Genomic DNA, 25,835 nt, shown 5'->3' on the forward strand with positions numbered 1-25,835 from the left:
TCATTTGATCACTTTTTGTAATTCTGAAAGTTATCCGTTATGACCCAATTTTAGGAGAAGAAACCCCTAAGAGACTCTGAGAGGGACTAATTTGCTGGAAGTCATCAAGCTAGGAAGTAGCGGAGTTGGGTTCAAACCACATATGCTGTGACCCCTCAGCCCAGGGTTTGCCCCACACCATGCTGCCTCCCACAGTGGACTTAATTTCTGCCTACATCTTGGAACCAGTCTGTTATCCTGATGAAGAAAGACCAGGGAATTTGCCATGTCTGCTGGACCAGCCCAGGCGGGGGCAAAACCAGCAAGTGTTGGAGCATTGTCACAGATTGGGCAGGGCTGCTTCTGGGGGGAATATCAGGTTGAAGAAACAAGGGCTTGCTAATCTGCTTCCCACCAGGATTCCTCTTCAGCCTCATCATTCCGCATGTCGTGATGCAAATGTTCTTATGTCCTCTTTATATAATTTGCTCAGGTCATGAAATCAGGTGTGCGATCAAGAGGTCTTGGAAATAAGACTATAATGTTGAACATGTGCCCTACCAGAAAGCCCCAACTGTCATCCAGCATTCGTGCTTTGAGAGTTCCATCCCTAGGAAACCATTGAATTTTCAACTGTAGCAAGTGATTATAGTGATTAGTATTAATTCAAGCTGTATGTTGAAGTTCAAGCGTAATTTGACTCTGGTGAGGTACTTGTGACCTTGCATCTGTGGGTATGGGTGTGGGTGTGGGGGGAGGGCAGTATTCTTGTTTTCCAGGGGAACTCTCCTGGTCTTTTGGGGCTTGGATATCTATTTGGGTTTTATTAAGGACATGCACAGATTTTTACGTTTCCCATGAGGCTGCCTAAAATATAAGCACATAGCCTTCCCCACAAAGTGAGGTATGTCTGCAAAAAACAAAAGCACTGCACTTTTTTTCTTTTTTTTTTTAAGCTACGTGAGTGGGTCTCACTTAGTCTCTTTCGGTACTCCTTACCACTTACTCTACAGATGAGAAAATGGGGCTCCAGGAGGGCCCTCACTTCCTTTCTCCCCTCTAGGGCGTTGTAAGGAAATGGGTGAAGCCATGGGCTGGGAGGATGTGAAGTTGGTGGCGTATATGGCAAAGAAGCTGCTTCCTTCAAAAATGAATCTGGTGGTGTGGAAAATTCTAGGCCTGTACTGAAGCGGTGTTGCTAATAGAGGGATGTGTTTCCTGTAGCAACTGCCACTGACTCCCTTGCCCCTATGTTTCTCTCTGCAGGGTTGTCCCAGAGGAGGAAACATAAGGGGCCCCTAGACAGCAGAGGCCCAGGGGGCTGGGAGTGAGGGTTCCTGTTCTGCCCTTGGATTGTCGGAGCTGGAAGCCCATGCTAAGTGGAGAAGGTCTGCTGGTAGACGCTCCTACCACAGGGCTTCTGGGGTGGGCAGGGGTCTGTGGTAAACAAGGCCAGGGTGACTTGGCTGTATGCCTTGGGGATGGGGCCCACTCTCCATCCCAGTCATAGAGGCCCCTGTCCTCCCTTGGTGCATATAGCTCAGGATTTTCTCAGTCCAGTGTGGTCTCTGGGGTCTCTGAATGTTCGGGCTCTTTCCATCTGCCCGCTGTCTGTCTGGGTGGAGGCAAGACATTTGCGTATTGCCTGCTTGGTTGGGGGTGATGGTAGGGAGCAAAGAATCGAATAAGGATCCAAGGCAAAATACTTTACAGCCACCTCCCAGTACCCATGGCCCTAATTCCCTCCTCTTCCCATCTCTGAGAAGGCTGGAACAGAGTGAGGGGAAGGGGTATGTGGAATGAGGGGTCGTGCTGCCTGGGCCTTGCCATCTCTGCTCTGGCACCCATCTCCCCGACCCACTGTGCCTCTAGGGCAAATCATTCTCTGAGCCTCCGCTTCCTCATATGTGAAATGTAGAGTGTGAGTCTTAGATATGGAGCAGTAGTGAGGATCAGGTGAAGTTATAGGAGAAAAAAATAGCTTTAACTCTAAAATGCCATTCAAATGCTTCTTATTATTAAGGAAGACTTTATACTGGTTAAAATTTGTACACCCTTCTTGCCAGCATTTATACTTGAACAAAGGGCGGCTGTATCTGTGGCTTGAGGAATGAGGCTCTCACGATGGGGTTCTGATTGTCCGCTAGCAACAGGAGTACACAGTTTTAGGGATGGGTGTCTGTGGGGAGGTTGCATTTGTAGTGAGAAACCCTGGGCTTTGGGAGTCACGCAAAGACTTATTGTGCTGGCCAGGCAAGTCAGTTAGCTTCTCTGAGCCTCAGTTTCTTTCTTAGAACAAGTGAGGTAGTACCACCTTCCTTGTGGGTGAACCACAGCATGGAGAGTGAGGTGCCATGCACCGTGCATGTCTGTCACACCGTATGTCTTTGCTCAGTGTCCCTTCCCTTTATCTGAAATCATGCCATGCCTAGAGCTGGCTCTGGCTGGGAGTGGTGCAGGTCAGTGGTGTATGATCCTGAGGGTTGGCGGGTGCCCTGTGGCAGGCTCAGTGGTGGGTCTGTCTGTGCTGGTGTGGGAGTGAACACTAGGAAGTACAACCATGCTGGTCCCCAGCCCAGGAACAAGAGCGAAGTGTGCACTGGGCACTCCTCTGCCATGTCATGGACTGGTGCCCCTCCCTGGGCCATACAGTGTACCTGCAATGTCTACCCAGCTTCCACGGATCTGGCAGAATCCACCTGGGGCCATGAGGAAATTGGAGTAGTTCCAGAATTGTAGGAATGACCTTCTGAGCCAGGCCTGTGGATCTGTCCTGGGACATAGAAGGAAAAGGGGAGCAGGATGGTTAAATTGGACTTATTTGAGTACAGAATATGACGAGCTCTGGAGTTAGACACCCGGTTTCATATTCTGAACCCCATCTTCCTTTTGTTGCCATCTTAGAGAGCTGACAACACATGGCTGAAGTTCGGTGTCATAAGCTATAAGTGGACACGATAAATAGTATCTACCTTGCTGGGCTGGGATATTAAATGGGATAAAATGCAAGTAGAGTTCCTAGGTGTTGTCTTAGTCCATTTGTGTTGCTGTAACAGAAAACTGCAGACCTGGTGGCTTCAACAACGTGACTTTGCACAGTTCTGGAGGCTGGGAAGGCACCAGCGGATTTGGTGTCTGTTGAGGGCCTTCTTCCTGGTTCATAGATGGCCATTTTCTCGCTGTGTCCTCACCTGACAGAAGGGTCAAGGGACCTCTCTGGGTCTCTTTAAAAGGGTGCTAATCCTATTTCTGAGGGCTCCACCCTCATGACCTAATTACCTCCCAAAGGCCCCACTTTCTAACACCATCACATTGGCGATTAGTGTTCAACATATGAGTTTTGGGGGGACACAAACACTCAGTATATAGCACTATTATTATTGGAAGTTAATAAATATTTGCCAAATATAGCATGAACTAGACACTATGGAAGAGCGGGAGAACCATGGGGGGGAAATGTCCAATTCTGGACTCAGAATTGAGAGTTGGGGTGAGTTTCTTACCAACTTGCTCTTTCATCCTGTCTGAGTCACTTAACATGGGCATCATTTTCTCCATCTGTAAATGAACTGGTTGAGTAAGGCAATCTCTGTGGTTCCTGCCACTCGAGAATGAGGTGAGCCTTGAGTCCTAAGGTCCACCATAACTTTCCCAGAGTGGGAAGGTGCAGGGGAATGGCTAAATGAGGTTCACTGGATTTCTGGTGAAAGGTGCTTTGCAGAGTTCAGAACAAAGCAGAGGTAAATTCGATGTAAGACTAGTAGAGAGTTGGGTGCTTGGGTGGCTCAGTGGGTTAAGCCTCTGCCTTCGGCTCAGGCCATGATCTCAGGGGCCTGGGATTGAGGCCTGCATTGGGCTCTCTGTTCAGCAGGGAGCCTGCTTCCCCCTCTCTCTTTGCCTGCCTCTCTGCCTACTTGTTATTTCTCTGTCAAATAAATTTTAAAAATCTTAAAAAAAAAAGACTATTTAAAATTAGTTAAAAATTAAAAACAAATAATTAGTTGAAATTATTCTTGGAGTTAAGTAGCCTAGATTGTGTGTGTATAATTTTGTGTGGTAATTCTGATTCACAGTGAGTTTGATGACCACTGAGCTAGACACAAGGAAGGAACCAAAGGCAAGAGACTGTGTCTATGCCTGGGCCTTCCAGGCATTCCACTTTTATGATATCAGATCCTTGTGGGAAATGGGGCAAATGAGTGGAGATTTCCAAGTGTATTTTTGTCAGCAGGGTTGGGTTTATTCTGATGGTATAGGAAGTCTTCATGACTTCAGTTCATGTTCCTAGATTTGTTTATTATGAACCATAAATGTGATAATAGATTTATAGTTATGGGAGCATCTATCATGGGTTCTGCTTCATAAATGCTTGCTGGATTTGAAAAGCAGTATGTACGGAGGTTAAGAGCATGGATTCTGGAACTTGACTACCTTGGTTTGAATTTTGTCTTCATAGTTTATTAGCTGTGTGATCTTGGACAAGTTACTTACCCTTTCTCAATGTGCTCATCTGTTAAATGGAGATACATTATCTGTCTCCTGGAGTGTTAGAGGATTAAATGAGTTAATGTATATCAAGCACTTGGAACAGTACCTGGTACATAGTAAGTTCTGTATAAATGTTTGTTATAATATTATTTTTGTGTTATTATTATATTCATGATACATATCCATAATGACGATATATTTCTACTATAATATTATCATGAAGATAATACTAATAACCAACTCTAAGTCCGGTTTCATCAAACACTTGTATATAGTGTTCTTTGAAAAGCTGTAATTATGACCTCGGTCTTCTTTCTGATATTCAAATTTGGCATTTCCTGCCAAAAGGCATTCATTCACTTTTGTGTCCTTGGGCATTGGTGTCCTGATGCTGTACAGTTATTTTCAATGAATCCATGGTGGACCTACAAATTCTCCCATCTTTTCAACCAGTATCATATTTTAGGATTTAATGTGTCACTTGTGATGGCTTTGCATGTGAGTCCCTAATTTCTAGGCCCCTTTTAGATGATTAACTCTCCCAGGCCAGGATGGTAGGTGGAAAGGAACGTGATGCAGGAGACTTGGGCTCTAGGCCCAGTGCTGGCCTGTTCTGTCCCTGTGACTGTGGGAAAGATCATGAATCTCTTTAAATCTCAGGTTCTGCATTTGTAAATGGGGTTGGCAATTCCTTCTTGTCGCATTGGGAGAATTCAATAGGATGAAGAATGTAAGAACCTAGCTCACTGTAGGTGCCCAATAATTGGTAGCTATTGGTTATGATGATGGAGAGGCCCTGCAATCAGGGAGCGGGCAAGGCTCCCAGGCCCACAGCTGCTTCCCTGGATGGTGCTCACCAGCCTGCTCCCTGGCTGCCTCCCACAGACCCCCACCAGCCACTTATGTTGAATGCTGGCAGGGCTGCAAGTCTGTCTTTGTTTTAGTATAGGATTTCTGACCAGGCTGGTATCTGGAACTCCTGACTTACCCCAGCCGAATGCTTCCAGCAGGGTCTGGGTAATTGATGCCAGCTGCTCTGGGGAGAGCTGGTTGGCACTTCCTGTGCTGTTTGGCAGGCAGGCTCTGGAGTGTGGTGGGAGCTTGGCCCGAGAACCAGGCCTCCCCCAAGGAGCCCTGGGGAAGTGGGTCTTGGAAGCAAAGTTGTTGGAAGTTGGTTTTTACTTATGGACTTAAGAGTTTCTTCTCTTAACGCTTTCCTTTTTTTTTTTTAAAGTAGTCTCCATGCCAAATGTGGGGCTTAAACTCAGGACCCTGAGATCAAGAGTCACTGACTCAGCCAGCCAGGCACCCCTCTAAACTCTTTCCTATGCATACTTTCCCTTCTATCTCCCCTGCCTTAGTTCAGACCTTTCACTTCACTCACTGATCTACTGGAATATTTCTAGCTGGACTCCCTTCACACTCTTCTCAACACAGCAGCTAAATCTTCTTTTGGAACATACAACTGATCTCTTTGTTCTCCAGTTTAAAAACTGTCCAGTAGCAAATTTCTGGGGAAGATGACAGAGTGGATACCTGTCCCATGGATACAACTAGAAAACACCCACATCAGTGTAAATAACCCAGAAAAAGACCCAAAGATGGGTAGAACAGATTCCACAGCTAAATGAAGAGAAGCCATCTCATCAAAGTGGGTAGGAAAGGCAGAGATGTATTTGGGAGCTAAATGGACCCACAGGGACTGTCTACAGGACAGGAGGGAGAGATACTGCAGACTCACGGAGAGGAGGGAAACAAAGCCTCACATCAGGCACCCCAGATATGGGGAACTTGCATGGGGAAGAGGAATCTCCATAATATTTGGCTTTGAAAACCAGAGGAGCCAAATTTCAGGAATTCTTACAATCAGCAGGGCTTAACATTTGGAACTTTAAAAAATCAGTGGACTTGATTTTGGGAGAGCTGGATGGTGGTTAGGAAGCTGGGTCCCTGCCCTTAAAGAGATAGCACAACAGTCCCGGAGATACAGCATAGAAGGAGCAGTTTGGAAAACATCTGATGCATACATGAGGGAGATTTGTTTACTTAGAGCATGTGTTGGAGGGACAGGAATCATTCAGAGACTCCTCCAGGACCTGAAGAGCTGGTCGGCACCATTTTACTCCCCTGCCCCCAGCCTAGACACACACAGACACCTGCAGGAACCAGTGTGATGCCAGTACTCACTACCTAACTTGCTAACACTGCTTGCTCTGCCCCTGTGTGCTTTTTTTGGACCACTCCTCTGGACCTTTCTAGCACCATGCACATTGCACCCATGCTTTCCTGAGAACTCGCTGCCTCCAGCCTTGTGGCAGAAGTTTTTTTTAAAGTAGCTCCAGTTCTCCTCCCACAACAGACCTGTGCAAACCTTGCTAACATTGCACATTCTGCCCCCATGTTCTCCTGTAGTCCTTCGAAATTCCCCCTCTAATACGCTCTTGGCTAGAGCCTATCCAAAGTGGTACCCTAAGCCTGGCAGTGTGCAAGCAGCTCTGATGGGGGCCAGCACTGCTCTAAAGTGACTCTTGCCGTGGGGAGATAACTACACACACAAGTCCAATTGCAGCCCCATCTGTGGGCTGGGGGCAGACATTTGGTCTGACTACAAGCACTGCCCCAAAAATGAAGGCTTCTCAAGAGACAACCCAGGGAACATGCCTTGTAGTTCAGTGCTACTGCATCTCCGGCCTGGTCTGACTCAGGTCAAGCCCAAGTGGCCCCACACTGGCCCAGTAACAGCGCAGAGACCAAACCCTGTCTAGATCAGGCAAAGAGAGACATTGCAGTCAACTGGACTGAAGGCAAATGCAACTCTGCCAGAACAGTAGGGTGCACACAACACACATAGGAGACATCCCCGAAGCACCAGGTTTGGGTGAACAGGGGACATTGCTTTGCAGGGCACTACAGGACCTCTTCATAAGGCCACCACAGTAAAAGCAAAAGAGGTAGCTGACTTTTCTAAGACAAACAGACACAGAGATTTAGACAAGATGAAAGACAGAGCAATAGGTCCCAAATGAAAGAACAGGACAAAATCACAGCAAGAGAGTAAATGGAACAGAGATCAGTAACATACCTGATAGAGAATTTAAAGCAATGGTCATAAATATATTCACTGGACTTGAGAAGCGTGGAGGACCTCAATGAGACCTTTAACAAAGAGACTGAAAACGTAAAAAGGAACCAATTGAAGATGAAGAACTCAATAACTGAAATTAAAAAATACACTAGATGGAATAAATAGAGTAGAGGAAGAAAAATAATGGATTAGCAACCCGGAGGATGGAGCAATGGAAAAAAAAAGGAGTGAGAAAAAAATAATAATAAAAAATGAAAATAGACTTAGGGAACTCAGTGACACTATCAAATGTAGTAAGATTCGGATTATAGGGATCGTAGAAGGAAAGAGAGAGAAAGATGCAGAAAATGTATTTGAATAAATAATAGCTGAAAATCATCTGAATCTGGGGAAAGAAACAAAAATCTAGATTCAGGAGGCACAGAGAACCTCCAAAAACATCAACGCGAAGAGGTCCATATCAATACACATAGTAATTAAAATGGCAAAAAGTAGTGATAAAGAGAGAATTTTAAAAGCAGCAAGAGAAAAGAAAACAGTTACATACAAGGGAAACCCGATAAGGTGATCAGTGGATTTTTCAGCCATAACACTGCACACCAGAAGGGAGTGGCATGATATATCCTAAATGCTGAAAGAAAAATCTTGCAGCCAAGAATACTCTATCCAGCAAGATTATCATTCAGAATAGTAGGAGAGATTAAGAGTGTCCCAGACAAAGAAAAGTTAAAAAGAAATGTCAAAGGGGACTTTTTGAGTGGAAGGAAAGACCATGAAAAGGAATAAGAAAATAGGAAGCACAAAAGCAGTAAAATTAAGTATATCTATAAATATCAGTCAAGGGATTCACAAAATAAGATGATGTAAAGTAGGGGCACCTGGGTGGCTCAGTCATTAAGCATCTATCTTCAGCTCAGGTGATGATCCCAGAGTCCTGGGATCAAGCCCCACATCAGGCTCCCTGCTGAGTGGGAAGCCTGCTTCTCCCTCTCCACTCCCCAGCTTGTGTTCCCTTGCTGTGTCTCTCTGTCAAATAAATAAGTAAAATTAAAAAAAAAAATGATGTAAAATATAATACCACATATCTAAAAAAAAAGAAAAAGAGTAAAGAATGGGTTCAAACTTAGGCAACCATCAACTTAATATAGATTGCTATATGCATAAGATGTTATATATAAATTGAATGGTAACCACGAATGAAAACCCTGTAATATATGGGCAAAAAATAAAGGGAAGGGAATCCGAGTGTATCACAAAAGAAAGTCAGCAAACCACATCAGGAAAGAACAAGAGAAGAAAGGAACAGAGAACTACAAAACAACCATAAAACCAGTAACAAAATGGCAGTAAATACATACCTATCAGTAATTACTTTGAATGGATTAAATGCTCCAACCAAAAGACATAAAGTGAGAGAATTGATAAAATAGCAAGACCCAATTATATGCTGCCTACAAGAGACTCACTTCAGTCCTAAACATGTAGTTTGAAAGTGAAGAGATAGAAAAGCATTTATCATGCAAATGGAAGTGACAGAAAACCGGATATCAATACTTAGACAAAATGACTTTAATTAATTAATTAATTAATTTATAAAAAAGATTATTTATTTGTCAGAAAGAGAGAGCACAAGCAGGAGGAAAGGCAGGCAGAGGGAGAAGCAGGCTCCCTGCTGAGCAAGGAGCTCAATGCGAGACTCAATCCTAGGACCCTGGGATCATGACCTGAGCCAAAGGCAAATGTTTAACCAACTGAGCCACCCAGGCATCCTGACAAAATTGACTTTAAAATAGACTGTAATGAGACAAAGAAGGATAACTATATAAGCATAAAGGAAACAATCCAATGAGGAGATAAAAGAATTGTAAATATTTATGCACTCAACACGGGAGCACATTTAAAAAGATCAAAGGCATTCCTTGCATCTTTTCTGACCACAACACTATGAACTTAGTAATCAACCATAAGAAAAAATCTGGAAAGAACACAAATACATGAAGGTTAGATAACACGCTCCTAAACAATGAATGGGTCAACCAAGAAATCAATGAGGAAATAAAAAAATAAAGAAATACATGGAGATAAATGAAAATGAAAATATTAGTCCAAAACCTTTGAGATGCAACAAAAGCTGTTCTAAGGGGGAACTTCATAGTGATACAGACCTACCTCAAGAAGCATGAAAAATCTCAAATAAATAGTCTGACCATACATACACCTAAATGAGCTAGAGAAAGAAGAACAAACAAAACCCTAAACCATCAAAAGGAAGGAAATGATAAAGATCAGAGCAGAAATGAATGAAATAGAAACTAAAAAACTAAAAAAAACTAAAAAGAACAGATCAATGAAACCAAGAGCTGTTTCTTTGAAAAGATCAATAAAATTGATAAGCCTTTACCTCAACTCATAAAAAAGAGAGAACTCAAATAAACAAAGTCAGAACTAAAAGAGAAATAACAACTGACACCACAGAAATACAAAAGATTATAAGACAATATTATGAAAAATTATATGCCAACAAACTGGACAACTTAGAAGAAATGGATAAATTCCTAGAAATATATAATTTTTCAAAACTGGATCAGGAAGAAATAGAAATTTAAGCAGACTGATTTCCAGTGATGAAATGGAGTCAGTAATCGAAAAAGCTCCCAACAAACAAAAGACCAGTAAAGTCCAGGATGAGATGACTTCTACCAACATTTAGTATATGTGCTGCCGAAGCGAGCACTTCTACCAACATTTAAAGAAGAGTTAATACCTATTCTTTTCAAACTATTCTAAAAAATAGAAGAGGAGGAAAGCTTCCGAATGCATACTATGAGACCAGCATTATCCTAATCTCAAAACGAGAAAAAGGGGCACCTGGGTGGCTCAGTGGGTTAAAGCCTCTGCCTTCAGCTCGGGTCATGATACCAGGGTCCTGGGATCGAGCCCCGCATCGGGTTCTTTGCTGGTAGGGAGCCTGCTTCCCTCTCTCTCTCTTTGCCTGCCTCTCTGCCTACTTGTGATCTCTGTCTATCAAATAAATAAATAAAATCTTAAAAAAAAAGAGAGAAAAAGTACGCAAAAGGGGAATTATAGACCGACATCTCTGATGAACATAGATATAGAAACTTTCGTCAAAATACTAGCATACTGTATCCAACAATATATTAAAAAAATCATTCACCATGATCAAGTGAGATTTATTCCCAAGATGCAAGAGTGTTTCAATATTTGCAAATCAATCAACATGATACATCCACATCAACAAGAGAAAGAATAGAAACATATGATCATTTCAATAGATGCAGAAAAAATATTTGATTAGGTACAACATCCATTCATGATAAAAAACTCTCAACAAAGTAGGTCTGGAGGGAATATACCTCAACATTATAAAGGCCATATGTGAAAACCCCGCAGCTAACAGCATACTCAAAGTGGAAAAACAGAGCTTTTCCAGTAAGATCAGGACAAGACAAGGGTGTCCATTCTCACCACTTTCAACTTAGTACTAGAAGTCCTAACCACAGCAATCAGATAAGAGAAAGAAATAAAAGGCATCCAGACTGGTAAGGAAGAAGTAAAACTGTCACTATTTGCAGATGACATGACATTGTATGTAGAAAATCCTAAAGACCCCATCAAAAAACTGATAGAACTGACAAATAGATTCAGTAAGGCAGCAGGATACACAATCAATATGTAGGAATCCATTGCATTTTTATGCACTAATAATGAAGAAGCCAAAAGAGAAATTAAGAAAACAATCCCATTTATAATTGCACCAAAAAATAATAAAATGCCTAGGAATAAATGTAACCAAGGAGGTAAAAGCCCTATACTCTGAAAACTATAAAACAATGATGAAAGAAACTGAAGAAAACACCAACAAATGGAAAGTTATTCCATGCTCATGGATTGGAAGAACAAATATTGTTAAAATGCCCATGCTAAAACAATCTACAGATTTAATGCAATTCCTATCAAAATACTAACAGCATTTTTCACAAATCCAGAACAAATAATTCTAAAATTTATATGATCACCAAAGACCCTGGATAGCTAAAGCAGTCTTGAAAAAGAAGAGCAAAACTGGAGGCATCACAATCTCAGATTTCAAAATATACAACAAAGCCACAGTAATCAAAATAGTATGGTACTGGCACAAAAATAGACACATAGATAAATAGAATAGAGTAGAGAGCCCAGAAATAAACCCATGCATGTATGGTCAATTAGTCTTTGACAAAGCAGGCAAGAATATACTATGGGAAAAAGACAGTCTCTTTAACAAATGGTATTGGGAAAACTGGACAGCTACATGCAGAAGAATACTGGACCACTTTCTTAACCATACACAAAAATTGACTCAAAATGGGCTAAGGACCTAAATGAGACCCAAAACCATAAAAATCCTAGAAGAGAGCACAGACAATACTTTCTTCAACATCAGCTGTAGCAGCAGTTTTCTAGACAGGTCTTCTGAGACAGGGGAAACAGTAGTAAAAAGAAACTACTGTGACTACATCAAAATAAAAAAGCTTCTCTACTACAGAGGGAATGTTAACAAAACAAAAAGACAGTCTACTGATGGGAGAAGATATTTGCAAATGACATATCCCAAAAAAGGGTTAATAACCAAAATATATAAAGAATGTATACAACTCAACACCAAAAAAACCCAAACCCAAATAACCCAATTAAAAATGGGCACAAGACATGAATAGACATTTCTCCAAAGAAGACATATAGATGGCCAACAGACACATGAAAAGATATTCAGTGTCACTAACCATCAGGGAAATGCAAATCAAAACCATAATGATCTATCATCTTACACCTATCAGAATGGCTAAAATCAAAACCCACAAGAAACAAGTGTTGGTGAGGATGTAGAGAGAAAGAAACCCTTGTACATTGTTGGTGGGAATGCAAACTGGTGTAGCCACTGTGGAAAGCAGTGTGGAGGTTCCTCAGAATATTAAAAATAGAATTGCCATATGATCCAGTAATTCCACTGCTGGCTATTTACCCAGAAGATACTAAGACACTAATGCAAAAAGATACATGCACCCCTGTGTTTTTTTTTTCTTCTTCAGCATTATTTGCAATAGCCAAAGTATGGAAGCAGCCTAAGTGTCCATTGGTAGATGAATGGATAAAGAAGATGGGAGATATATATAATGGAATATTATTCAGCCATAAAAAGGAATGAAATCTTGCAATTTCAACAGCATGGATGGACCTAGAGAGTATAATGCTAAGTGAAATAGTCCAGTCAGAGAAAGACAAATACCATATGATTTCACTTATATGTGAAATTTAAGATACAAAACAAATGAGCAAGGAAAAAAGGAGGCAAACAAACAAACAAACAAAAAAACCAGATGCTTAACTACAGAGGACAAACTGATAGTTACCAGGCAGGAGGTGGGTAAGGGATGGGTGAAATAGGTGAAGGGATTAAGAGTACAATTATCATGATGAGCCATGAGTAAGGTACAGATTTGTTGGAGTTTTATATTTAAATGGGATCATACATGTTTTCTATTACTTGCTTTTTAGAACATAGTGTTGGGCACCTGGGTGGCTTAGTTGGTTAAGCCTCTGCCTTTGGCTCAGGTCATGATCCTGGGGTACTGGGATCAAGTCCCACATTGTGGGGGGGGGGTCCCTGCTCAGCGGGGAGTCTGCTTTTCCTCCTGCTCCTCCCCTCAACCCTCACACTTGTGCTCTCTCTCTCACAAAAATAAATAAAATCTAAAAAAAAAAAACCCCACCTCAAAACCTAATTGTGTATATGGACATTTAAAACCACTCTGCTTACTCTCTAACTTAGTACCTAGGTCCTCTTTCATGCTTATCTCAGTTTTCCTAATCCCCCCACTTTGTGATACCCCACAAGCCAGGTGAAACTTACCTGAGCATTTCACAGCATGGCCTGTTTGGACAGTGATGTCTGACCAGTTCTCTCTCTCTCTCTCTCTCACACACACACACACACAAACACACACACACACTCCACATACACTGATTCTCTCTCTCTCTCTAATTGAGCATTTGTGGTTTGCTAGGCATTATTCTAAGGGCTTTGCAAGTACCTGCTCATTTAATTCCCTATTTTCTGATCAGGCAGGGAAACAAAGACTCTTTCTTGGGAAGTGGAGAAACCAGGACGAGTCCGGGGTTTCTGAAGCTGCGGTGGTTATGTGTGAACCTGACTATACATGGGAGATGTCAGAGGAAGGGCTCTTCCTGTTCCTGTGGCACATACCTTAGGTAAAAATTCAAAGCAGTTTGGGACATCTACCATTTCCTCTTCTCCCAATGAGAGGGTTTATGATCTTGGAGGCTGGTAGACTGATATTAAAAAATAACATCCCTGGGCCAAGTGTTATCTGAGGGATTTATAAAGAATGAGGCTAACACGGATAGGAAGGTCTCACTGCCTACAGGAGTCAGCAAAGGCTTGGACTCGGTTTTTTTTCAGTCTTGTCTTATCTTTCCCTCCCCTTCCCTTCATTCAGTTTTATTGAGGTGCAATTTACATACCATAAAATTCACCCATGTTGAAAGTACAATTCATGATTTTTAGTAAATTTATGGAGTTGTGCAATAATCACTATGTATAACCACTCTACTGTTTTATTTTGAATAGTGTTCATTATATTGATATATACGTTTGTGTATCCATTCGCTGGTTGATGGACACAGGTTATTTCTGGTTTTTTGTCTATTACGAATAATGTTGCTCTAAACATTCATATACAGGTGTTTGTGTGGATATAGGTTTTCATTCTCTTGTGTGTGTTCCTAGGAGTGGAATTGCTAGGATTGTATGGTAAATTAATGTTTAACTTTCAAGAAACTGCCAGACTGCTTTCCAAAGTGGCTGTACCATTTGACGATCCTACCAGCAATATATGAGCCCTTGAGCAGAGTTTTAAAGAAGTAGGAATTAGCTAGATCTGTGTTTTTCAAATACTGCAGGCACAGGCCTGACTGCAGAAGAACCCAAGGAGGACTTTGTTAAAGATTTCTGTTACCAGGAATTGGAGATCCTGATTTCTAGTTATGCAATGGAGCCCAGGCATGCACATTTTAGAAAGCTTTCTAAGTAGCTCTGATGTGCAGCTTTGTTTGGGAATCACTGAATTGGATGAGGTTAAGGATGGGATGGGCATGGGAAAATTTTGGGACATTCTAGGCAGAGAAAATGGCATGCAAAACCAGCATAATATGTCATTTAATGATTAGCAGCAGGAGTCTTGGGATTTCATGTTCATTGTAGGAGAATTTATTTTGCATTCTGATATTGCAATTGATTCTCTCTGGCTTGCTGGGCAATCACTGCTATTTACCCTTCTTTTCTGTAGGTTAGAGGTGTATTAGGTTTTCTCTAATGGAAATGACAATATTTTTTTTTTTAAAGATTTTATTTATTTATTTGACAGAGAGAGAGATCACAAGTAGGCAGAGAGGCAGGCAGAGAGAGAGGAGGAAGCAGGCTTCCTGCAGAGCAGAGAGCCCAGTGTGGGGCTCGATCCCAGGACCCTGAGATCATGACCCGAGCCGAAGGCAGCGGCTTAATCCACTGAGCCACCCAGGCGCCCCTGGAAATGACAATATTTAAACATTCTAGGGAGACACAATATAGATCCCATAGTTAAACACCTTGAGGCTTCAGTTTATGTCTGCTTCCGTGCAAGTCGCCTGGCTCCTTCTTCCCTCCTGATCCCTGTTAGTGGAAATTGCATTTACTGTCTGTGCCGACACTTGACCCCGGGTCTCTGGTGGCTGTCAGTCTGAGTTCTACAGAAGTGGGAGATTAAGGCCCTCTGTGAATAAAGAGTTGGAGTCTGTGGTAGGGCTGTTTGCAGAGTTGGATGCATGACGAGGGGAAACTTGTAGTAATTACTGAACAGATGCCCTTAATGAGGTCTCTGCTGGGTTTCCAGCTGTCAGTGAGAGCCCTGCATTGGGATGGGAACATCGCAGTCACTGGATCATTATGTGACATCACATCCTCCCCTTGTTGTCATAGCAGCTGTAATCATCCCCCTGAAAGTGTCCCTCAGGGTGAGGGCAAGACACATCTTTTTCCATTAATGGGAATCCATGGTGCTTTCTTCCATGCTAAGGAGAAAAAAACTAGCATGTTCCTGCTCTTTGAAAGGAGAAAAAACTTAACAATTTTCAGCATGATTTTACTACTATTATTGCTACTATTTTAACAATTACTATGCATGTCATACATGCTGATTATAGAGACATTTACAAAATAAAGAATGGCAAGGAGAACACAAAATCCTACTTGTAATATCAATATGTACAGACAATCACTGTGAACATTTTGGTAAATTTTTTTTTTCTGCTTGAGTTTTAACATGTATGTACACTTATTATTGTTTAAATATGAGACCATTGCTGTATGGTTGTTTACCTTTCCCTCCTACCTAACAATATATAATTAATATCATTTCATAGCAAAGTCTTTTTCTTCAACAGAGTTTCTAAGGTATTGTGGTTATTTAGCTGATCTCTGCTGTTGGATGTCTATGTTCTTTCTGTTTCCTTGCCATCATGAATACCATTCAGTGACTCTCATAATTTCTACATCTTTGTAAATCATTTTGCCTTAGGGTTAATTCTTTGAAGTCAAGTTGTTGAGTAGAAGTATTTTTGAAGGTTTGAAATGTACAATCTAACCTCCCACAATGTTGATCTAGTTTACAATTGCACACATAATGTGTAAATTTGCCTGTTGACCTTTACTTACATTGGATCTCAACCTTTAAACTTGTACTCTGATATGTCAAACAATGGCATGTAACTCTTCTGTTAATTTATTTGATTATTTTTGGGTTTGAACCCTTTTTTCTCATGTTCTTTTATAAGCAGCATCTGTATTTCTTTTATAAATAGCATATTCATTTTTCTATTTGGGTTTCTCTAATATAAAGCTTTTATATATTAAGGCTGTTAAACTTTGGTAATATTTGCTGTAAGTAATTTTCAGCACTCGTAAATATCCCTTTTAACTTTGATGTTCAGACATTATATTTTATTTATTTATTTTTAAATTTTTATTTATTTATTTGACAGACAGAGATCACAAGTAGGCAGAGAGGCAGGCAGAGAGAGAGAGGGGGAAGCAGGCGAGCAGAGAGCCCGATGTGGGGCTCGATCCCAGGACCCTGGGATCATGACCTGAGCCGAAGGCAGAGGCTTTAACCCACTGAACCATTCAGGTGCCCCCAGACATTATATTTTAAAATAAACCAAACAGGGGTGCCTGGGTGTCTCAGTGGGTTAAGCCTCTGCCTTAGGCTCAAGTCATGATCTCATGGTCCTGGGACTGAGCCCCACATCGGGCTCTCTGCTCACCTGCTACCCCCTCTCTCTCTGCCTGCCTCTCTGCCTACTTGGGATCTCTCTCTGTGCATCAAATAAATAAATGAAATCTTTAAAAAAATAAAATCAAACAATTTTTTCACTTATGGTTCATGTTTAGAAAAACCTTTTATACAGGGATTAGGAAAATCTGCATCTCTCTTTTCTTTTAGTACTGTATTTATCACTTTATTTTCATAAAATCTTTAATTGAAATCTCTGAATCCATCTAAATTTTTTTGTAATAAGGTAGAGATTTAATTTTTTCCCCTCCAGATTATCCATTTTTTCTCTGCATTAATGTAAGAAATTAATTTCATAATATGATAATATTGACACACATCTACATATACACATTTGAGTCTCTTTTTGGAATTTCTATTTCCTTCTTCTTCCAGTCTTTTCCTATACTAGTGTGATGCTTTTTAGCTGTTGTAACTTTGTGATACATTTTAAGATCCAATATGGCAAGGCTTCACTCATTCATCTTTTTCAAATGTTCTTGGCTATACTTACTCATTTTTTTTTTTTTTGTTCTTGATGGACTTTAAATTTCTGGTTTAAAATTCCATTTAAGAGTCTTTAGGGGAGTGCCTTGGTGGCTCAGTTGATTAAGCATTTGACTCTTGATCTCAGCTCAGGTTTTGATCTCAGGGTCGTGAGTTCAAGCCCTGTGTTGTGCTTCAGGCTGGGTGTAGAGCCTACTTAAACAAACAAAAAGTCCTTAGGATTTTTAATAGGGTTGTAGTTAAGAGTGTGACTTAGCAACTTCCTAGGTGGTCTGATTTTAAATAAACTTTAAAAAATGTTACATGGCCACTGAGAAATAGAGCCTATTTTCTGTTTTCATGCGTATCACGAAATATATTTATTAAATTAATTTAATTATATTATAATTATATAATCCTGACTAATTACCCAGATTAGTAATCATATTACTGCAATTATTCAGATCCTTATCTATTTTTTGACTGCTTGAGCTGATGAAGACTACTTGTTTATCAAAGCCTTCTCATTATTGTATCTTGCTCTTGTTTCTCTTTGCTTTTAGCTGTATATGTATTTTGTTACACTATAATTTGTTTTGTAGAATTAATGAGAATTATATATTCACTTCAGTTTTATTCTTTTTCAATATAGATGATTCTCTGGATATGTACCACTAAGTGGTTTTATCACTGTCTTTCTTCAGTTTTACACTATCCTTTGTTTGTATGTGTTTGTATATGTGTGACTATATAGTATTCTCATTATCAAAAATTCAAGTTAATCAGTCCTCTCCCATTTGCTTTCCAAAAACATGAAACTCCCTAAATTTATATCTGACATCTTGGTGAACACCCTTTACTTTATTGGGTGTGTGTGTACATGAACATACACATTCACAGTGTGCTCTGGGGTCATTCTGTACATGTTGGTGTGTAATCTACATTTTTTTCCACTTAAAACTATGTCACCTTTTTGTTGCCGTAAATAAAAAAACCCCATTTAAAAAAAATTTTTTATTTATTTCTTATTTTTTTATAAACATATAATGTATTTTTATCCCCAGGGGTACAGGTCTGTGAATCGCCAGGTTTACACACTTCACAGCACTCTCCATAGCACATACCCTCCCCAATGTCCATAACCCCTCTCCCCCTCTCCCAACGCCCCCCCCAGCAACCCTCAGTTTGTTTTGTGAGATTAAGAGTCACTTAGGAAAGCCCATTTTTTAAAAAGATTTTATTTATTTATTTGACAGACAGAGATTACAAGTAGGCAAAGAGGCAGGCAGAGAGAGCAGGGGAAAGCAGGCTCCCTGCTGAGCAGAGAGCCCGATGTGGGACTCCATCCCAGGACTCTGGAATAATGACCTGAGCCGAAGGCAGAGGCTTTAACACACTGAGCGACCCAGGCGCCCCCAGACGCCCCCAAAACTCCCATTTTAAATGAAGGTCTTGGTTTGAAATGTTTCTATTTTTCATCACATCAAGAAATTAAGCTTCTTTCTCATTTTTTCCCTTATCCTTTTTGTTTTACTCTGTAAAATATTTTGTTTTTCTTGCTCCACTTTGATAGTTTTAACACTTTAAATTGTGGAAATTTAATATAATTATCATTATAATTGTTATATTTGCCCTTTCTGACACGAACAATCTTTCTACTGAAAGAAAATGACATGTTTCTTTCTTTCTTTTTTGGTATATGGACTATATTTTCTTTCTTTCTTTTTTTTCTAAGATTTTATTTGTTTGACAGACAGAGATAACAGTAGGCAGAGAGGCAGGCAGAGAGTGAGAGGGAAGCAGGCTCTCCGCTGAGCAGAGAGCCCAAGGTGGGGCTCCATCCCAGGACCCTGAGATCATGACCTGAGCCGAAGGCAGAGGCTTTAACCCACTGAGCCATCCAGGTGCCCTGGACTATATTTTCTTGACCTTTTCTCTAGTGTTTGGAAGACATGTTGTAGTATTAGTTACCTTTCATTTTTCAGAAGCTCCTTTAATCAGCTTTTTCAGATAGGGTCAGATGTGACATGGCACCTTTGGTGATAAGGTCCCCACTTCTTAGGCTATGTTGATACAACCTGGGGCTTAAAAATCCAAATAGTTTTTTATATGATTCTTTTTAGCATTGTAGATTTTTCTCTTTAGGTAAGTTTTGTATTTGATTTAAATAAAATAAAGTGATGGTTAATTTTATATGTCAACTAGAGTAGGCTAAATGATGCTCAGATAGCTCTGGGGGTATTGTCTGTGAGGGTGTTTACTGAAGAGATAAGCATTTGAATTCATAGGCCGAGTATAGATCACCCTCCTCAGTGCTGGTGGGCATCATTTAATTTGTTCCAGATAAGAAACTTCTTATGTTCATTATTGTGTGAGCCAATTCCTATAATAAATCACTTCCATATATCTGTATGTATCTAGTTGGTTCTGTGTATCCAGAGAACTTTAATATAAACTGCTTTCTTGAGATACAACATACCATACAATAACCTACTTAATTATACATTAAATTATTTTTTAGTAAAATTACAGAATTGTGCCACTGTCTTACCATCCAATTTTTGAACATTTCCATCATCCCAAAAAGAACCCGTATGCCCTCTGATAGTCCCTGAACCCAGTTTCAGGGCCGGTTTTCTGCCAATTGTTTATCTCTTTTAACTAGTTTTATTTCTCACTGCTGGTTACTTTTGTGCTTTTCTGGAACTCTTGTCTTAATCTTCAAATTGTTGGATTGCAAATTCAAGAAACTTTTAGAAGCTCCTGTGTCTCTTAAGAGCTCATACATGTCAAAATACTTTCTTTTTTTTTTTTTTTTTAAGATTTTATTTATTTGTCAGAGAGAGAGAGAAAGAGAGAGAGAGCGAGCGCACAATCAGGGGGAGTGGCAGGCCTAGGGAGAGGGAGAAGCAGAGTCCCTGCTGAGCAGAGATCCTGATGTGGGGGCTCTGTCCCAGGACCCTGGGATCATGACCTGAGTCCAAGGCAGACGCTTAACTGACTGAGTCACCCAGCTGCCCCTCAAAATACCTTTCTAACAGAGCAGATAAATGGGTGGCATAAAATTGCTGGGTGGTAACTTTTTTCTTCGTCAGAATTCTATAGGCACTGATTCAGCATCTTTGGATTTAGCCTAGCATTGGAGAAATCTGAAGCCTGACTGATTTTTCATACTTTATAGGCAATCTGGCTTATCTTCTTGAGTGCTTATAGTTTTTCTTTTTTTTTTTAAATTAAAAAAAATTATCCATGTAGTTAAATAGTTTTTAAGTGTAGGGGTATATGTGAGTCTCTCTCTCTCTCTTTGTGTGTCTCTTTTTAAAATTATGTTATATAGTCACCATACAGTACATCATTATGGATCTCTTTTAATGGACTTTTAGAGAAAGTCAAAGTTCTGTTTGATCTGCCTATGCAATTCTTCTTCAGGTTAGGAATGATTTCTTCTGTTGTATCTTTGGTTATTACTTGTCTTCCATCTGTTCCATTTTCCTTCAGGAACACCCATTATCCCTGGACTGGCTTCCATACTCTACTTTCCATAACGAGAATCAACTTTGATTTCCATGTTCTTTCCCTGACTTCTCTTTGATTTGACCACCAACTGGATTTTGTACAGCATCTTTTTGTTTTTTAACTGTTTCCGGTGTGTATTGCTTCTGCTATTGAATTTTTATTTTCTCAGGGTCCTTCTTTTCTCTTCTGCACTTGTTTTCTTTGCAACTTTAATTGCATTTTAATTTCCATCTGCTCATGTTTATGCTTTTTTTTTTTTTTTTTTTTTTTTTGCCATGTAGTCTAATCCTCTTATCATGTATGGGGCATGATGGTATCATTACTCCCAGCCCAGTTTCCTAATTCCATTAGGCCATTGTCTGATGAGCCCTGCCTCACTGCAGTGGCGTCTTTCATCTCCTCTATTGCTGGATTCCTTGGCACTCTGAATGTGAACAGCCATCCGTGTGCATTGGTCATCAGGGCTCATCCTGATGGTGTATGGCCTTTATCTACAAGAAATTTACTGTGCTGTCACCAGGTCTTTTCTCACCCTCTCAGTGTTGTACTTTCTAGAATTTGTGTTTTCTGATTAGAGTTGGAAGCGGTAGGGGGTGGAGTTGGGGACGTCCATGAGGGAACAGAACCTGAGGCTGAGAGATGGAAGGGGAAGTTTGAAGCATCTTTATTTCTGTCCATCTCTCTCTCTCTCTCTGGTCTTGTGGTCTGTTTCATTTATCAGAGGCAGGCTACATCAAGATCCTCAGCAGCTGTGGCTTCAATCCAGTGCCATCGACTTTATAATCCTCATCACTTGCTCCCAGGTTCTGATATTGGGCTGTTTTAGTTTTGTTGTGACTTTTTATCTTTTTCTTATTTGCTATTAGTGAGAATTCAGAGGCATCTGCATTGTGGCTCTATGCCATTTTGGGCCAGAAACATCTATAGCCGGTTTCCTAAAACTTGTGCAAAAAATTTTAAATGCCTATTGGCAATTGTTGAAGACTGCAAAAGTGAGGTCTAGAGAGGATTAAAAAATATCTCTTCATATCTGAGTGGTGCCATATGTTGCTTATTGCAGGAAAACGTGGTGTGTATGCAGTTTATAAGTGATGTGCAGTGTAGGGATTTTTAATTTTTTTAAAGAATGAATCCAGGAGCAGAATAATGAACAACTGTTTTTGATAAAAGCCAGGATTTTGTTCTCTCTGTGCTAATCAAAGCTTCATTTCCTAGTGCTTTCTTTCTCCAGTGGTGGTCTTAGAAGAAGTAACTGATGTTTGTTCCTTAGTTCTTGTGGACCAGGTACTGTGTGAAGGCTTCACAGGTAGTAGATCTCTTAATTTTCACAGTAACACTGTGAGAGGGCATTCTTCCCACAGAAAGTTTAAATGATTCGCATAAGATCTTAGAACTTATGAGGGGCAGAACCAGAGTTGGAATCCAGCCTGTCTTGCTCAGGATCCCCAACTCCTAACTCTCACACAGCACCACCTCTCAAAATAGCTGTGTTTCCTGAGGTAGCCAACCCCCTTCTAGATTCTGAGATTCCATTTAACCCCTAACTGTAGGGCTTAATGTCTGCTTGCTCTTGCCTTAAAAATACCTCTCGTCTGTGTTAACAGAAGACCCGAAGATGATGTTTGGGAGGTTTAAACTTTTTCTCTCACTTGTTTTTTGAGTTGTGTTTAGATACCATTAATACCTAGGTAGGAAAAGACAAATGCTCATTTAAGTCTTGTTTGTGCTTGTTTTGCCAGTTCTGATACCTTCTTTCTTGTCTTTGCCTTTGTTTACTTTCTGTAAAGTGGGGCTGAGAATAGAAGTTACAGTGAAAATGAAAGTGCTCATGAGTCTAGAGTACTTATAACAGTGCTTGGTACATGGTAAATGATCAACAAACTTAGCTACTGTTGATAGTATTATTGCAATAAAATTTTCTGCTCTCATTATGGCCATTTATATTCCAAGTACATGCAAATATGTTTGCATTTTCCAAGTTGGCTATCTTGCCATTTGTAGATAAGGTTTGCTAACTCACTGAACTGTCAGCAACAATTAGAGGGTCTCCCTAAGTGAGCATGGTTAGGTATCATGTCATTATGTCAATGAATTTGCTAGATGTTTTCACCTATGCAAATGACTTCCTGTCTTGGACTTTTAGTTACACTAATGTACAAGTGATTTATCAGCTTTCTGTGGTCATGAGGTTTGAGAGCTGGTGTATAAGTGAACCACTAGGGAAGCTCTACACTTTATTTCATTGCCCATTCCAGGAGCTGTTTGCAGGGGCAATCCAGGAAGACTTGTGGCTTTTGTTTTATTTTTCCTGATGTTCCCGCCAACTTGCAGTAGGGAAGTCTTAGGCTAGACGCCAGGATACAGAATGGGGTTTTGGAGGATTCTCATATGAAAGATGGCTACAGTCAAATTGAACTCTTTGCCTGCTATGGTATTTCTTTGTTTGATGCCAAACTCTTACTGTGAAATATGTTTCCAGGTTGACTTGCTTTCTCACTTTTGGTTCAATAGGATTCATGGAGGAAGGGGCCACTTGTATGAGTGGCTGTGCAGATCTCGTACCCACAAGAGGAGCTTGTGTGAGCCCCACTGACATCAGTGGGAGCAGGGCATGGGCATGTTGCAGAGAAGTTTTTATTTAGAAGTATTTTTTTTTTCTCATTTTAAACTCTGAAATACACATCAAGGAATAAAAGCTCCCGTCTCATGAAATATATGAGCTTACTTTCCTTGCTAGAAATAAAAAGTGTGCTTAAAAAAAAAAAAGTGTGCTTATGTGGAAGAGGAACACTTTTTTTGTTTTTTTTTTTTTTTAAAGATTTTATGTATGTATTTAGAGAGAGAAAGAGAAAGTGTGAGTAGGGGGAGGGGCAGAAGGAGAGGGAGAAAAATCTCATGCAGACTCCCCGCTGAGTGAGGAGCTCCTCACAGGGGTTGATCTCAGGACCCTGAGATCATAACCTGAGCTACAACCAAGAATCGGTCACTTAACCAACTGACCCACCCAAGTGCCCCAAAGAACAACTTTTTGAGCAATAATCTCCTCAACCTGAGCTTGAATTCGTCATATATGAAATTGAGGAATTTAGGTTGATCAGTGGTTTTTCAACAGTTGGTAGAATCCTGGGGCCTAGGAGAGGTGCTGTAGGAATCAAGCATATGTTTGATTAAAACATCAGTTGTAAAATACATTTTTAACTTTTGAAAAAACTGCTAAATACATTCACTTGTTCTATCAAATATACTAATTTTCTTGAACATGTCAACAATTATAAACATGTTAATTTATGTTGTAAGATTAGCTACTTTTCTAGTAGAACTTGTAATAAAGCTTCTTCTGTTATTTCAGTTTATTTGAAAATTATCCTGAGATTATAGGGTGAAGAGAAAAGCTTATCTAGTTTGTCCTTATTTATAAGTACAAATCTGATTTTTTTTTTATCCTGTGTAACCAATATAGTACATGACATGCTCATATAATCCATAGGAATCATCCTTAAATCCCAATCTGAAATGTTCACGCCTGACAAAACAGCATCTAATTGACCTCATTGACCCACTTTATAATAAATACGTGAGTTGGGGCGCCTGGGTGGCTCAGTGGATTAAGCCGCTGCCTTCGGCTCAGGTCATGATCTCAGGGTCCTGGGATCGAGTCCCACATCGGGCTCTCTGCTCAGCGGGGAGCCTGCTTCCCTCTCTCTCTCTGCCTGCCTCTTTGCCTACTTGTGATCTCTCTCTGTCAAATAAATAAATAAAATCTTTAAAAAAAAATAAATACGTGAGTTTTACCTTTTAAATAAAATTATGATAATTAAATACCATTATATCCTTATTGGAGTTCTGGATGCAATTCCATTTGAATAAAAGGTTTACTGCTAAAAATGTTTGAGACATTGTACTAGATGTTTCACAGTGTCCTTCTATTCCAAAACCCTCTTCAGATTTAACTTTACTGTAAGCCTTGCTGTTGTCCTTTGGTGTATGTTCATTAAGTACACAACCCTCCACAACTCTCTTCTGTAATGACAGGAGACAAGCTTCGGATCTTGTCTTAAGATCTCTAGAAAAGAGAGAGAAGCATGAGTTGATATTCTAAGGGTATTATTCTCCTTAAGAACCCAAGAAAGTGGTGATACTAGGAATCAGTGTCTTTAGATTTGGGACACTGGCACATATGACTTCGGTTGTCTAGGATTCTACCACAATTACAGTATTGATGCAACTGATTTTGTTAAGAGTCAGTTGGCTTCATGCTGACTAGAGACACAGCAATAGCCATGATGCCTTCACAAATTGGTTATACTTGTCTTCAAAGGCAAAATTTGAATCCCCTGGTTTTCAAGGATGTTTTCCTCTGACCATCACCATGCCCATCTCTTCTGCCTTCTGAGCCCCGAACTGTATTCCACCTAACTAACAAACAAATGCAAGGGCCAAAAGAAGAACTCCAGTGTGTTCTGAAGTCGAGTACCAGTTCCCACTCTGACAACTCTTTGTCCACTGTGGCTAAGGAAATCGTTGTGGGATGACATGTGTCCTCTGGTGTTACCCCAACATACTTTCAGAAGTACTGTAATTACAGGAAGTTCTTGGTTTATGTTTATGCACTGGCTCAAAGCACAGGACCAAGACTTTACCAATTAATTTTTATGGACAGCTTTGTTTTCCTCTAATATTTTGCAGAATAATAATAACTTTGCAGAATGCTGGCTGCCTACCCCCTGGTTTACGGGGTAGGCCATGTACCATCATTCTCTGAGTATGCACCCTTCTCCGTGTCTGTCATCGCTGCTGCTGCAACTGCTTTTCTTTTTTTGCAGCTAATGTTATTTGAGAGCTGTGCTGGAAGAGTCACTTCCTGGATGTGATCCAAGCTGAAGTAGATTTCTTCA

The 25,835-nt window shown here is 40.3% G+C and overlaps 1 protein-coding gene across 6 annotated transcripts in view; it reads left to right on the plus strand.

Moving 5' to 3' along the window:
- The window catches only part of PDE1C (phosphodiesterase 1C), a 536,493-nt gene that overhangs the window by 21,914 nt on the left and 488,744 nt on the right, over window positions 1-25,835 (plus strand). The gene's annotated exons all lie outside the window — the stretch shown is intronic.

Source organism: Meles meles, chromosome 10, assembly GCF_922984935.1.
Source record: "Meles meles chromosome 10, mMelMel3.1 paternal haplotype, whole genome shotgun sequence".
NCBI lineage: Eukaryota > Metazoa > Chordata > Mammalia > Carnivora > Mustelidae > Meles > Meles meles.